This window comes from Pelobates fuscus, chromosome 7, assembly GCF_036172605.1.
Source record: "Pelobates fuscus isolate aPelFus1 chromosome 7, aPelFus1.pri, whole genome shotgun sequence".
Lineage (NCBI taxonomy): Eukaryota > Metazoa > Chordata > Amphibia > Anura > Pelobatidae > Pelobates > Pelobates fuscus.
Window position 1 is genome coordinate 45,370,710 of NC_086323.1, and position 13,419 is coordinate 45,384,128.

The 13,419-nt window shown below is 46.7% G+C and overlaps 1 protein-coding gene across 2 annotated transcripts in view; it reads left to right on the forward strand.

Moving 5' to 3' along the window:
• The window catches only part of FGGY (FGGY carbohydrate kinase domain containing), a 291,415-nt gene that overhangs the window by 200,583 nt on the left and 77,413 nt on the right, over nt 1–13,419 (forward strand). The window lies entirely within an intron of this gene.

Sequence of the window (13,419 nt, forward strand, 5' to 3'; positions counted from 1 at the left end):
TGTTCATAAGGTATGGTGGCTTTTATGTGATGTATACTTCTTATATATTTCTTTGTACCTAAAGCTCTCTTGTCATACTTTGCTAGAGAAAGGTAGCCTGCTTTTATTTTACAGTTATAGAAAGCCCGGGGTTTTAATCTTGCAAGGAAAAAACAAATCAGTCTTTAAATTTTTGTTTGTTGCAAGTGCGATATTTCCTAAGTACTTTATTGTATTTCTGAGTATTTTTTACTTTTGTTGTAAGTGGCCTGTTATTGTTGTAAGTGCATACCTGTGGATTGTCCAAGATTCTACAGGACGACAGTCCTGATATCTCTCTTGCTCTAGGATAAAAGAATTGCACTCTAGGTTCTCTCTCAAAACTAAAAAACAACTTTGATTTAATATTTTAATGTTTCAGATTTGCTTACATAATGATATAATAGATAATTGAAGTGCACTCACCCCACAGTGAATCACTCACGTACGCCGAAGTTGGCATGCGTCCATTAAATCGCTCCCAACATTGAATAGATCATGTATCACAGAAATGTATATATCACACACCACCATCTTTAGAGCTTCATGGATGTTGCTCTTCGGTTAGCACCCACCTTCGGTCCGTCCTTTGGTAATCCTCTGGTCTTCTTTTATTTTCGCTGCTTGGGACGATTCTCCAAGCACGGCAAACTTCTTCCATGATGCCTCACATTCATATTCACACGCGCATTCATACACTAACAAACACATTTGTTTTTTGTATAGACCTTTTCTTCCCTGGGGTCCATTGGTTTGCTGCTGGGATTGTTCTGTGCATTGAATGCATATCTCCCTGTAGCTCTGTACTAATACCAGGGCTGACATGATGTTACTACTCAGCTCCCGGCATTAGTACAGGGCAGCAAAGGAGCTGTGCAGTCATAGCACAGACTGATCCAGCAGCTCCCTCACTGCACATGATACCTGTTTAAAGAATCCACTGAGGCGGCACCACCGCTGGTAGGTAGGTGCTGTCTCTGGCTGGAAATGGGAGATAGACATGACATATGGAGACATTGGCATATAATCAAACAATATATCTCACAGATAGAAAAGGAGAAACAACTAAACACACTCCTTGCTAGCATTGGCAAGTTAAAGTTTAATAATATCTATTCACTGTACTTATTCATTCATTAACAGAGTTACGCATTAATGTACACATTTAAAATGGGACAGCTGAGGAGGATTGTTTTAAATGACATTGTAATGACTCTACATATATACGAGTACAGTCTTATGAAAGTGTTATTAACAATGACAAAGCTGAAATGGGCACCACTATTAAATAGGAGATGGATTAAGGACATTTTGGGATGTAACTCCACCTCTGGCAGCCTTATTGAGGCATCATTAGTCAGCTTGGAAAAGGAGTTCCAGGCCGACTTATGTCAATTCTGTGCAAATTTCCATGCACACTGTGCTTTTCATTGGCTGAGAGTGGTCAGCCAATGAATAGCGACTGGATGGGCTGTAATGGTTAGAATGCTTAGATTAGTCCTTTAGGTTTAGATTAAAATCAATTAGTCACAGATTTTAGTGTAATGAACCAATTGATTTTACTCCAACATCACATGCATTTAATAGACATTCCTAAATATCTTAACAATCCCAACACTGTGTAGCACATCAGAGTCATGGGGATTTATTCACCAAACACCAAATTGTAGTGAATATAAAAAAATTAAAAAAAGTTGGCCAAATATAGCCATGTTGTGATTATTAGTAGGTCACAGGGGCGGGGCCGGGCCGCCGAGCTGAGCGGTCGCAGGACAGCTCGGCTCCTGCACATAGGGCCACAAAAAGCCCACAAACTGCCAACAAAACGCACTTTTAAGGGGATTACCTGCGACCCTCGATGTTACCGGGCTGCCGAGCCGAGGAGAGGCTTGCTCCCGCAGTTCTAGTCCCTCGGAGGATGGGGCCCGCTGCACCAGGCGAGACCTATACTGGCGGTGAGTGAAGCGGACGGCCGCCGCAACACTATCCCGCCCGACGGAGCCCGACTCGTGTGAAGAGCCGGCGGGCCCGGTCCTGCTTCCCCCCCACCGGACCGGGGGGGGTGATCCCGGTCCAAATCAAGCCAGACTCCACTACCCTCGGAGACACGGATACCGGGTAACCCGCGACCAGCACACAAGATGGCGGAGGCCATGCGAGCACAGCAGGCTACCTCGAGCACAGGCCGACCGACAGCCTTCCTGTATCCCTGCACACGGGGTAATGCCACACGGAGTCCCTCACACCCAGAGATGCCCCTGACATATGTCACCCTACAACTGCCACACCTACGTATGCCACCGTTTAGAGGCCCGCTCACTCTTCTTCTGAGCCGGGCGCTCACAGGGGAGGATTTTTTCCCCACAGCCTGCCATACACCCAGGGAGAAGCCTGGGAAGCTCCTGCTGTTTCGGCACTGATACCTTTAGCCGAACAACCGACCGACTACTATAACGACCCGGCGGAACCCTGGGCCCACGGACCTGGAGATGGGCCCAATGGCAAAAGGCAAGAGCACCTACAAAGGCCTCAGGCCGAAGACCAGCGGCCCTAGACAGCAGGACAGCCGCCAAAGGGAACGTGGCGTAGCGACACCCACCCACAGCGACCGCCAGCGGACCCGGGGCGCACATCAGCGGGCTGACACCTAAGACCTACAAGCCAGGAACCGGCATGGGCCAAAAGGGACTGTTCTGTGGACTAGTAATACCTGTTCTCTTTACGTCCCCCTGCAGGAACTCTCACCAACTCACGCTTTGGTTAACCTGATTATGCCACCCCTCACCGACTCTGGGTGGGCTACCGTAAAGAAGCCTGCTACCACTCTCGTCTCCCTGCTTACCGCATGGTATAATGTTATCTGGGCTGCAATGTTGCTTTTGCCAGCTAGCTAAATGTGATCTTCCATATTAATGTGTCTTTAATCTGAATGTAACCTATGGTGTAATTTTACGCTGTCTCCCACTACCAGGCATGTATAGCTCTGACATGACGACAGATCAGGGGGCTCATTATCCGATAACTGCAATTTAGCACGTAGTTTAGCCGGAACCTGCATAAAATTCCGTGTTTTCCAGCAGCCGACACTGCAGAATCTTATATGCCCTAATATACCTTCTACTGTACTACCCATAGCGTGAAATCATTACTTACAACAGCAATCGTAGTAAAGTATGTACACACATCACTCCCACATAGACACGCAGACCCAGACCAACGTTTACACTTTAAAGCGAGGACACTCAACGTAAATGTTAAAGTAATGTTCTTAATCGATCGATATCCTTTTGTATTACCTAATCAAAAAAATGTGCTCTGTTTCTCTATTACCCAATGTAACAAATGTTTTGAAACCTACGTATGGAATGCCGTTGGGGTACCATATGTAAGCATGTAACTACCATAAGCACTGCAAAAATAAAGATTTACAAAAAAAAAAATTAGTAGGTCACAGAATTTTTCCAAAAGTAATTATTTTGCCTACAATTTGCAGTTCAGTTTTCACTTCACTGTGTTCACCGTTTAATGAATAAACTCCACAAAGCTTTGTATAATGTAATTTGAATAATGAGGAACCCTGGACTGACTGTAACAATTCTTTAACAGAGGTCCAGCGTGTTTAACCCCTTAAGGACCAAACTTCTGGAATAAAAGGGAATCGTGACATGTCACACATGTCATGTGTCCTTAAGGGGTTAAAGTATTACACACAGAGAAATTCCAAGTGTGCAAACGTTATACGTTTTACTGATCTTTAATTTTACTTCTCCAGAATGGTTTGTTACATGTCTCTGATATTTTTTTAATCCTTTGGTCATTGTTGGTCCCACTTTCACTTAAATTCTGTTTGGCAGTGACCGTGAATTATGGTGACTTCAAAACTAAATTACCAAATTTTTGCCAATATTGCTGTTATAGAAACATTTTCCAACTCTTATTTTGCACAGAGTCTAGCAACTCAGTTTTGAATACACTACATTTCTCTATTTAGTTAATAAACCCTTGTGTCTGCTATTCACCTTAACATTTTCCTTTAACAGGCAGGACCTTTGCTATAGTAAAACGAAATACAGGCAATACCATAACTTCTATTTGCACATCTGTACTTCTCTTTGTGCTAGATTGTATAAAGACAATTATGCTAAGGTATTTATTAGCTATTTCTATACCCTGGGTAATTAGCAATTGAGGCTTTCCAGTGCTGTACTCACATTAATATATTGCTACTGTGCTGATAATTATCACATTTATTCATTCTTCAAATTCTGACCCATTCGGTCATTTTCTGTTGAGTACGATTTGGGAAAGAAGAGAGATACCCCGCATGATGTTTTAAAGTTAAAATAAATCTTTGAACTTGTGGTATGCCTCGTAGCAAGTTTAGTTGGCTATACATTAAATAAAAAATTCACATAAATAAGTGATTATAGAAAGACAAATGGATAGTATGTAAAACTAAAAAAAAAAAAAAGAATAAAAAAAGAAACAAAATTAAGAAAAAAGGAGGGGCGTGGCTTGACGCCGAAGGAGATGGCAGCTTAAGCTCCGAGCTCTACGCCCCGACCGATCTCCACAACCCAGCAAACAGCTATTTACCCCTGGGAACACGGCTGCAACTTACCCCAGACAAGCGGGGTGGACGATGGCCTCGACCGGGAACAAAAAATGCGGTAAAAAAACGCGAGACAGCACCCCGTCAGTGTCGGACCTGCTACACACGCACAGGCCGCACACCACTAAAGATGGCACCGGCCCTGCAAACGCGGACCCCCCAAGCACACAGGAGGCCGAGAAACTCGACCACCATCCACACCAGGCACCAAACCAGGCAACACATGGCGAAATCCTCCAATCCCTGGCGGAGGTCAGGCACTTTCTAGCAGCAGAAATTGAAAAATCCACTAAAGAAGTCAAAGCTGAAATACAAGCTGTGGGCCAGCGTACAGAGGCCCTGGAGTGGAGAATGGACCATGTGGTCGCAGCCCACAACGAAGCCGCTACAACAACCAATAATCTGCTTGCCAGGGTGGATGAGCTGGAGACTGAGGTGGAGGATGCATCACATAGATCGAGGAGAAACAACCTCCGAATTAAAGGCCTCACTGAAAAAGTCAAAGATGCTCATCTGCAAAAGGTACTCACGAGGATGTTCCGTGCTCGCCTCCTTGATGTCCCGGAACACCTGTGGGCAGTGGATAGGGCCCACAGGGCGCTCAGAGCAAAAGGCCCCCCTGACAGTCCCCCATGGGACGTGATAATGAGATGGCATTATTTTGCCACAAAGGAAGCCATTATAAAGATCACCAGGTGCCACAACTACACCTATGATGGCTCTCCTATACACCTATACCAGGATATCTCGGCAGCCATGCTGGTGAGGAGAAGAGACTGGAAGCCAATAGCCGACCTGGTAAGAGCCAAGGGCCTGAAATTCGCCTGGGGTCACCCGTTTAAAATGATGGCCAGCAGTTCTCCTACCGGCAGCAGACCCCAGAGTATTCCTCCGAGACATCGGCATAGAGGTACCGGCCGACTTCCGCATACCTGAAAGGGGTGCCCGGGCACTAGGGCAAATACCGAGGGAAGGGGAGGCATGCATCAGAAACGCTCCCTAATGTGCCACAATGACATGACCCCCACGTAACATAACACAGTGAAATGCAGGATGGATCACCATGAAGCGGCGACAAATGGACGTCCACAACAGAAGCAGCACAAACTCGGAAAAGCCCCCCCCCCCAAAAAAAATAAATAAAAACTAATAAAAATAAAAAAAGAGAAAAGGGAAAAAAAAAGGGAAAAAACAAATGTATGGCTCCAAGGAAGAGGGGAGAACAAGAAAGGGAAAATCACAAAAAAGGACAAAAAAGAAAACTAGAAAGGGGGAAAAAAAAAAGAAGAAGAAAGGAAGGAGGGGAGGGAACACCGAGGGGGGAGGGGGAGGGAGGGAGGCCAAACAGAAAACAGAAAAGAAGAGGACGGAAAACAATTGGGAACGACAGAAAACTAGAGACAACACAACAAAATCTGAATTGACCTAAATAGGAGAAGAGGGAGGGGAGGAAAAAAGAGGGGTACATAGGGAGGAAAGAGGAAAGAAAACAGGGAAAAACAAACAACACAAAACAAAGAACAGGGGAGGGGGGGGGGAGAAAAAAAGAAAAAAAAAAAAACAAAATAATAAAGGGGATGTTCCAACTAGGGCATGCATCAGCAGAATAAAAGAGCCTGAAACCGCCCACGAGTTCCCTTGGGAGGGAGCACACCCCAAGCCACGAGCCTTCCAACAGACAAAAAAGTTTCTACAACAAAAAGAAACCCTACAAGCAACGGAGCCACACAACATCACACAACATCACATAAAGACTTGGCGGAGACTGTGAAGTTGTACACCTGCGGGACTCATAGACGACCAGAAAAGAATACAGGGGCAACGGTCACAGCACGGAAAGGAAATGGACAGGACAGAGCCATAAAGCACCCACCACCACGGGCAGAACACTTGAACACGGACGACAAAGCCCACAAGGCACAGCTTCGACGCCTGCATGCCTACGACACGAGTTCTGCTAACAACGGCCTGCACGACCGAACACGCAAGTGTATACCCTTTCCCCCCCTTCCCGTGGAATTACAGACACGAACACTTGATACTGGGTGTGACTGGGGGGTGGGGGGAGACTGATGGGGGGATGGGGGAGGGGGAAATTCACTGGACCTTATAGGGACAAGGGGGAGACTCTCCACGGACCTACTGTGCCCTGACGCCTTCCCCCCCCTCCCTTGACTGATAGGGCCGACTATTGAGAGACCAGACAATCCACGCTGCTCATGGGGATCCAAATGTTGATGTGACGGGAAATGAAATGTATATATGAATGTCTTTACACATGTTCTTCTTTTCATGTTATATGTAACTGTTAGGCCGTTGACATTGCTTATGCCAAAAGATAAGTAGCAGATCCAGGATGAATTAGAGTACACACAGGTGGTACAATGACCCACCACTGCTTACACACAAGTGATAAATAGACACACCCTAACAATAGAGATCGGACACGGGGGGGGCTAGGCGAACAGGCGACCGTACTCCCACCCCGCGCACTAGAACTCACTAGCGGAGGGAACCGCCACCCCCGGACAGACCAGGCAAGTATAAGACCAGGCACACACCCACCCCCAGGCAGGAGACCGGACTCCTTCCCAACCCCCCCCCCCCCCAGGCACCCATCTGAGTCGGCCCGGCAAGCCCCCACCCCCCACCCTCTCCCCACCCGCCACCTACCCCACCGCCCCTGGCACACAGAGAATTAGGGGAGTGTATATCCCGGAGCCTACGGATATACTACCCACCCCGCCAGACCCTACACCACCTTAGGGAGCGCGCTGCGGGACAGAACAGACCTGAACACCAACTGACCACAAACAGGGGCAATTCCTAGGGCCAGGACGGACATCATGGCCTTACTCAAGCTCACCTCCCTCAATGTAAATGGATTAAATACCCCAACCAAAAGAAGGCTATTAATGAGGGAATTAAAACGGCAAAAAAACGGACATAGCCTTTATACAGGACACACATCTCTTGCGCTCGGCCCGAATACAGCTCACAGACCACCTATATACCAGATCATACTCCTCAAGCGGAACATCGAAGAAAAACGGGGTAGACATACTAATACATAAACGATGCCCATTTGTAACACAAAATTCGCAGACAGAGGACGCGGGCAGATACATTATCCTTACGGGCACTCTATATAACACCACATATCACCTGGTTAACATAGACTTCTGGGAACGGCTATGTAGGCTAATACAAACGCTCCCGTTCGGTGTTCTGATAGCGGGGGGCGACTAGAACTCCACACCATGCCCGGCAATAGATCGCAGCGCATCACAAGGGGAGCGCAGAACACAGGTGGGAGGGAGCCAAGACAAGTTATTGGCCAAATTTATACAACAAACAAAACTACTTGACCCATGGAGACTGTAACACCCGGGCCAAAGGGACTACACATTCTATTCGGCGGCCCACTCGACATACTCCCGAATAGACATGTTCCTTATCAACCAAGGAGGGATCCCATGGATCCAATCCGCGCGTATCAACCTCATAACATGGTCCGATCACGCAGATGTAGAACTCACACTAAGACTTCCAGGACCTAAACCCCCCTGGAAATGGAGACTTAGGGACACACTAATTAATGACCCAGAGGTCACGAAACAAATACAAGACGAACTAGCTGCCTACTTCGCCACTAACGACACGCCAGACGTGTCACATACGACAATATGGGCTGCCCATAAGGCAGTTATAAGGGGGACCCTTATTAAAATTGCAACTAGTCGCAAAAAACAGAGAGCGGAAAACCTGTTTGAGCTCCAGAAGGAACTGAGGCAGGCGGAAACCAAACATAAACAGGCACCTTTGGCCCGGGGCCTCCAGGTACTCAGGGACCTGCGGCACAAAATAAGGGTCACAGCAATAGACTAACTGGGACGGGAACTGGTCAGTAAAAAATGCCTCTACTATGAACGCTCCAATAAAATGGACACCCTGCTCGCTAGAGCACTGAACCCGAAACCGAAACACCACAACATAGCCGCGCTAAATGACGCTAGAGGACAGATAACACATAACCCAATAGAGATCAATCAGATCTTCACAGAGCTCTTCTCTAAGATTTATAATCACTCCCCAGAGCTCAACGGAGATAATAAACTGTACGACCAGGCTATCAGGGACTTCCTGAGCAAGACCAACATGCCCACACCAGCCCTGAGGTCATGCTGACACTGGGTGTGCCCATTGTGGAAGAAGAGGTAGATAAGGCAATCTCAGCCCTCAAAGGCAACAAAGCCGGGGCCGGACGGCTTCGGCGGCACCTATTACAAAATATTGAGGGAAACACTGACGCCCCGGCTCGTAAACGTATACACGGAGTGGATCGAGGGCAGGTACCCGAACTCTGAGACACTCACTGCAGACATAACGCTCATTCCCAAGCCAGGGAAAGACCCGTCGGACGCAATAAACCACTGACCCATCTCCCTAATCAACTGTGATGTGAAAGTATTTGCAAAAATACTGGCGACGTGGCTCAACCCCCTATTGACGACCATGATTCATGTGGATCAGGTCGGATTTGTCCCGACGAGACAGCTATATGAGAACACGAGGCGTGGCGCAGATGTCATCTGGTGGGCAACAAGGACCCGGACGCCTTCTCTGGTCCTATCGCTGGATGCGGAAAAGGCATTCAACAGGGTACTCTGGCACTACCTATTCACACTATTAAATCATCTACAGATGCCGGAGCCCTTCGTGAGGGGGATAGGGGCCTTAAATGCTGACCCCAGAGCACAGACGATGGTACCGGGGGCAACCCCAACCCCCTTTCGGCCCAACAACGGAACCAGGCAGGGATGCCCCCTGTCCCCCCTGCTGTTCGTCCTGGCCTTGGAGCAACTACTACACAGAATACGGGAGACGAGGGGCATAGAGGGGATACGGGCCGGGGATGAAGAGTACAAAGTCTCTGCCTATGCGGATGACATTATAATCACGATAACCAACCCACAGCACTCGCTCCCCCGGCATATTTCTCCGGCTATAAAATTAACATGGAAAAATCGGTGGCCATGCCCGTAGGAATGTACCCACGAGAGAGAGAGCGAATAAGATCAGACCACACATTCACGATAGTAAAAACTAACATTAAATACCTGGGCGTCAGGCTCACCGCAGACCCGGACAAATTATACTTCGACAATTACACACCAAGCATACAAGCACTGTGCAGGGACATAGACAAGTGGCAAGAAAAAACAATCTCCTGGATAGGCAGACTTCAAGCCATAAAAAGCTGCTCCCGCGTCTGCTGTTTTTCTTTTTCAGGCTCTGCCTGTAAGAGTAACCAAACAAGACCTCATGCCCCTACAAAGAACCATTGACAACTTCATATGGGCACAAAAACGCCACCGAGTAGCCAGGCAGGTACTGTATCGGCCAAAAACCAGAGGGGGAATAGGACTCCCAAATCTCTACTATTACTACCTAGCGGGCCAGCTTGCCTAGGTGGTGGCCTGGCACTCAGGGGTGGGATCACACAGATGGGTGGAGCTAGAAAAACGATTGATGAGCACTGACCTACCACAGTTTTGGATTTGGGTGCCCAGACAGGACAGACCACCGCTCCGCACCACATGCCCAGCAATACTCAACTCGATACGGATCTGGGATCTAGCGACTGACAAACACGCCCTAAAACACACACCATCGCCAATGACCCCATACCTACACAATGGAGCATTTGAGCCAGGGCTGAGCGCAAGGGAGTTCCAGGGCATTGAGAGCACTGGGGTACAGAGATATGCCCACTTGTACGACAAGGGGACCTTCAAAACGTTCGAACACTTAAAAACCCTAGCTCCACTAACCACAAAAGACGTATTCAGATACATACAGCTTAAAGACTTTGCCAGCCGCCCAGAGGTCAAGAGAGCAGCACAGGCCCCAATGACATTTTTTGAACAAATGTGTAACGCAGAATCGGACCAGAAAGGACTGATCACAACCATATACGCACAACTGAGTGCACCAGACAAAAACACCAAAGATCCCAACTACGTTAGCCATTGGGAGAGGGACCTGGGAGGTGAGCTTGAGGGAGAGGACTGGGTAGACATATGGGAGGCGACGGCCAAGACTTCAATATGTGTGCTACACCAGGAACAATCATATAAAACGTTGATGAGATGGTACACCACACCAGTCCAATTGTATAGGATGGGAAAAACCATGACAGACACATGCTGGAAGGGATGTGGAGCCAAGGGAACATTCGTACACATGTGGTGGGACTGCCCAGTTATAGATGGGTACTGGAAACGAGTACAGACCTTACTGACAAACGTATTGGGAAGACCTATAGACATGGACCCGTGGTCCGTCCTATTGTCGAGGCCCATACACGGTTTCCCTAGAAAAGAACAACTCCTCCTCAACAAAATCACACTAGCAGCCAGAAGGGTGCTAGCCCAGGCGTGGCTGGCACCTACAGTCCCCACTGACAATGACATTATAATGAAGATCAAAGATAACTATTTAATGGATAAACTCACAGCCCAAATCAGGAACACTGAAAAATCATTTAAAAAAATCTGGCAACCCTGGGAAGACTACATGAATGACTGAGACCAGCACAAACACACAAGGAAGAAACTTGGAGAACTTACAGAGACAAATCCCACAGCGCGCTCCCCCTTCTCCCCCTTCCGGCAGATCAATTTGTTCTCTCCTCCTGCCTCCCCGCCCCGCTCCATCACTCCCGCCCCCACCAAAACCAACATGTAAGTATGCAAGGCGGCGGTGTCCATTCGCTAAATGGGATAAAACACAACCCGCCATCGCAAAAGAGGTATCAACCAAGCCAACCAGCTACCGACACTCAATACTGACGGGATACTGAAGTGCATAAATACCATACGCACTCCTATACGAAGTCACCCTGTCGAGGCAGGGCGTAACCACATAGTTGCCCAACCCACACACACCAACAGACAAAGGGATATTATCCTAGGCATTAGTATCTATGTTAATCCTACGTTAATGCTGATTTTATGATTTTATGATGTTATGATGTACTAGAAAACTGACATTGCTCAGCTAGACAAATGTAAAAATGTAAACAACAATTCTGTTTATCTATGGAAATGTGCACAATATCGCCACGTCTCAACTTGACCAACATGCCAATGTAAATGGATACGCTGCTGCATATGTCAAACTGAAAATAAAGAATTTAAAAAAAAGAAAATTAAGAAAAAAATACATTTGCTAAATGTTTTAACTTACGACAAGTCAGTTCTAAGGAGGCACAACATTTAAAATGATGTGAGCAGTGATGTGAATTCATTATTTTAATATCTTCCAAGTGTACTTGATTCTGAATGATATAGTTTGATAGGGTGCACATGTTAAGGCATAATTGAAAAAACATGTCACTAAATGGCTGTATTGAAAGAATAAATATACAGCTGGTGTGAGGTCAGAAGTCACAGCAGAAAGAATATGCCAGATTCCCTCCGGGATTTCATTAGTGCGCGGCTATATGTACATGTGCGGCTAAATGAATATTAAAATCTTGCTCTAAATCAGACAATGGCCAATCAATCGTCATTACGATTTCATGCTGCAGTTGAAGAGTGGCTTCATTTTATATGACCTCGCAGGCAATGCCATTAGAGGCCTATGATACCTCTGTGCCTTATTAACCCCTATATGTTGCGTTGAGTGGTTGGTAGAATCATTACTCTGGTACCCTGTTGTAAATATTAAAACAGCAAAGAGCCATTTATTATAAAATTGGAAGTGTATGAATCTCCGGTGTGTCACTGGTGACTTACGACTAAGAGCCACATATACGGGAGCAGTCTAGGGATAATAAGTGTCAGATTAGGGCACAAACCTCTATTTAAGTGCTATGTTTAACCTATTCACTACCAGTCAAGTGTATACTCCGTGCAGGACTAAATTGAATACAGGGTGTCCTCATTTTACAGCCTACCTGTTTTACGATGACTCGAACTTACGACCAACTCTCTAGCGTGGGGGTAAGTGCGAGCCGTCGTGGGGATTATAGGGATTCCCTGCTCTGCTGCTTTCGTCCATGTTCGGGGAAATTTCCCCAAACAGGGACATGCGCACCACAACAGGGAATCCCTTAAATCTATGTCCGGGGAAATTTCCACAAACATTGACAATTGCACCAGAGCAGGGAATCCCTCAACTCCTCACTTACCGACCAATTAGTTCTACGACCGGGTCATAAGTAAGTGAAGAGTACCTGTAATGCACCACTTACCTTCAAAACTGCTTCTGATCTTCTTCTCACATATTGAAGGAATACATATGAACATGTTCACATCACCTATGGGCCATTAATTTATGGTGGACTCTCAAACTAACTTTTTAGCACCAAATAAAAAGGTTACTTTTACAGCACAGATGTATATATAAGAAACCGTATGAAAGGAACAATCTAAGCGCCAGAACTGCCATAGCTTGCTTTAGTCATTGTGGTGGCAGGAGTGCCTTGATGCCCCCTATTGTAAGCAGTCTAAAATTTTAGAATGGTTTGACTTCTTACCTGTGGTCTGCTGGGCACCCATCATTCCACTACTGACAATGGAGAACCGGAAGCTACCTGTCTGAGCTAAGCCCTGCAGTGCTTAGAAATTAGTTTGGCTACTTGCAATGTGTGGGCTCCAGGACACTCCTAGCACCATAATCACTACAGTGAACTTAGGTGGTTATGGTGCTTGGAGTGAAGAGTAGCCATTGTAGAAACATAGAAACATAGAATGTGACGGCAGATAAGAACCATTCGGCCC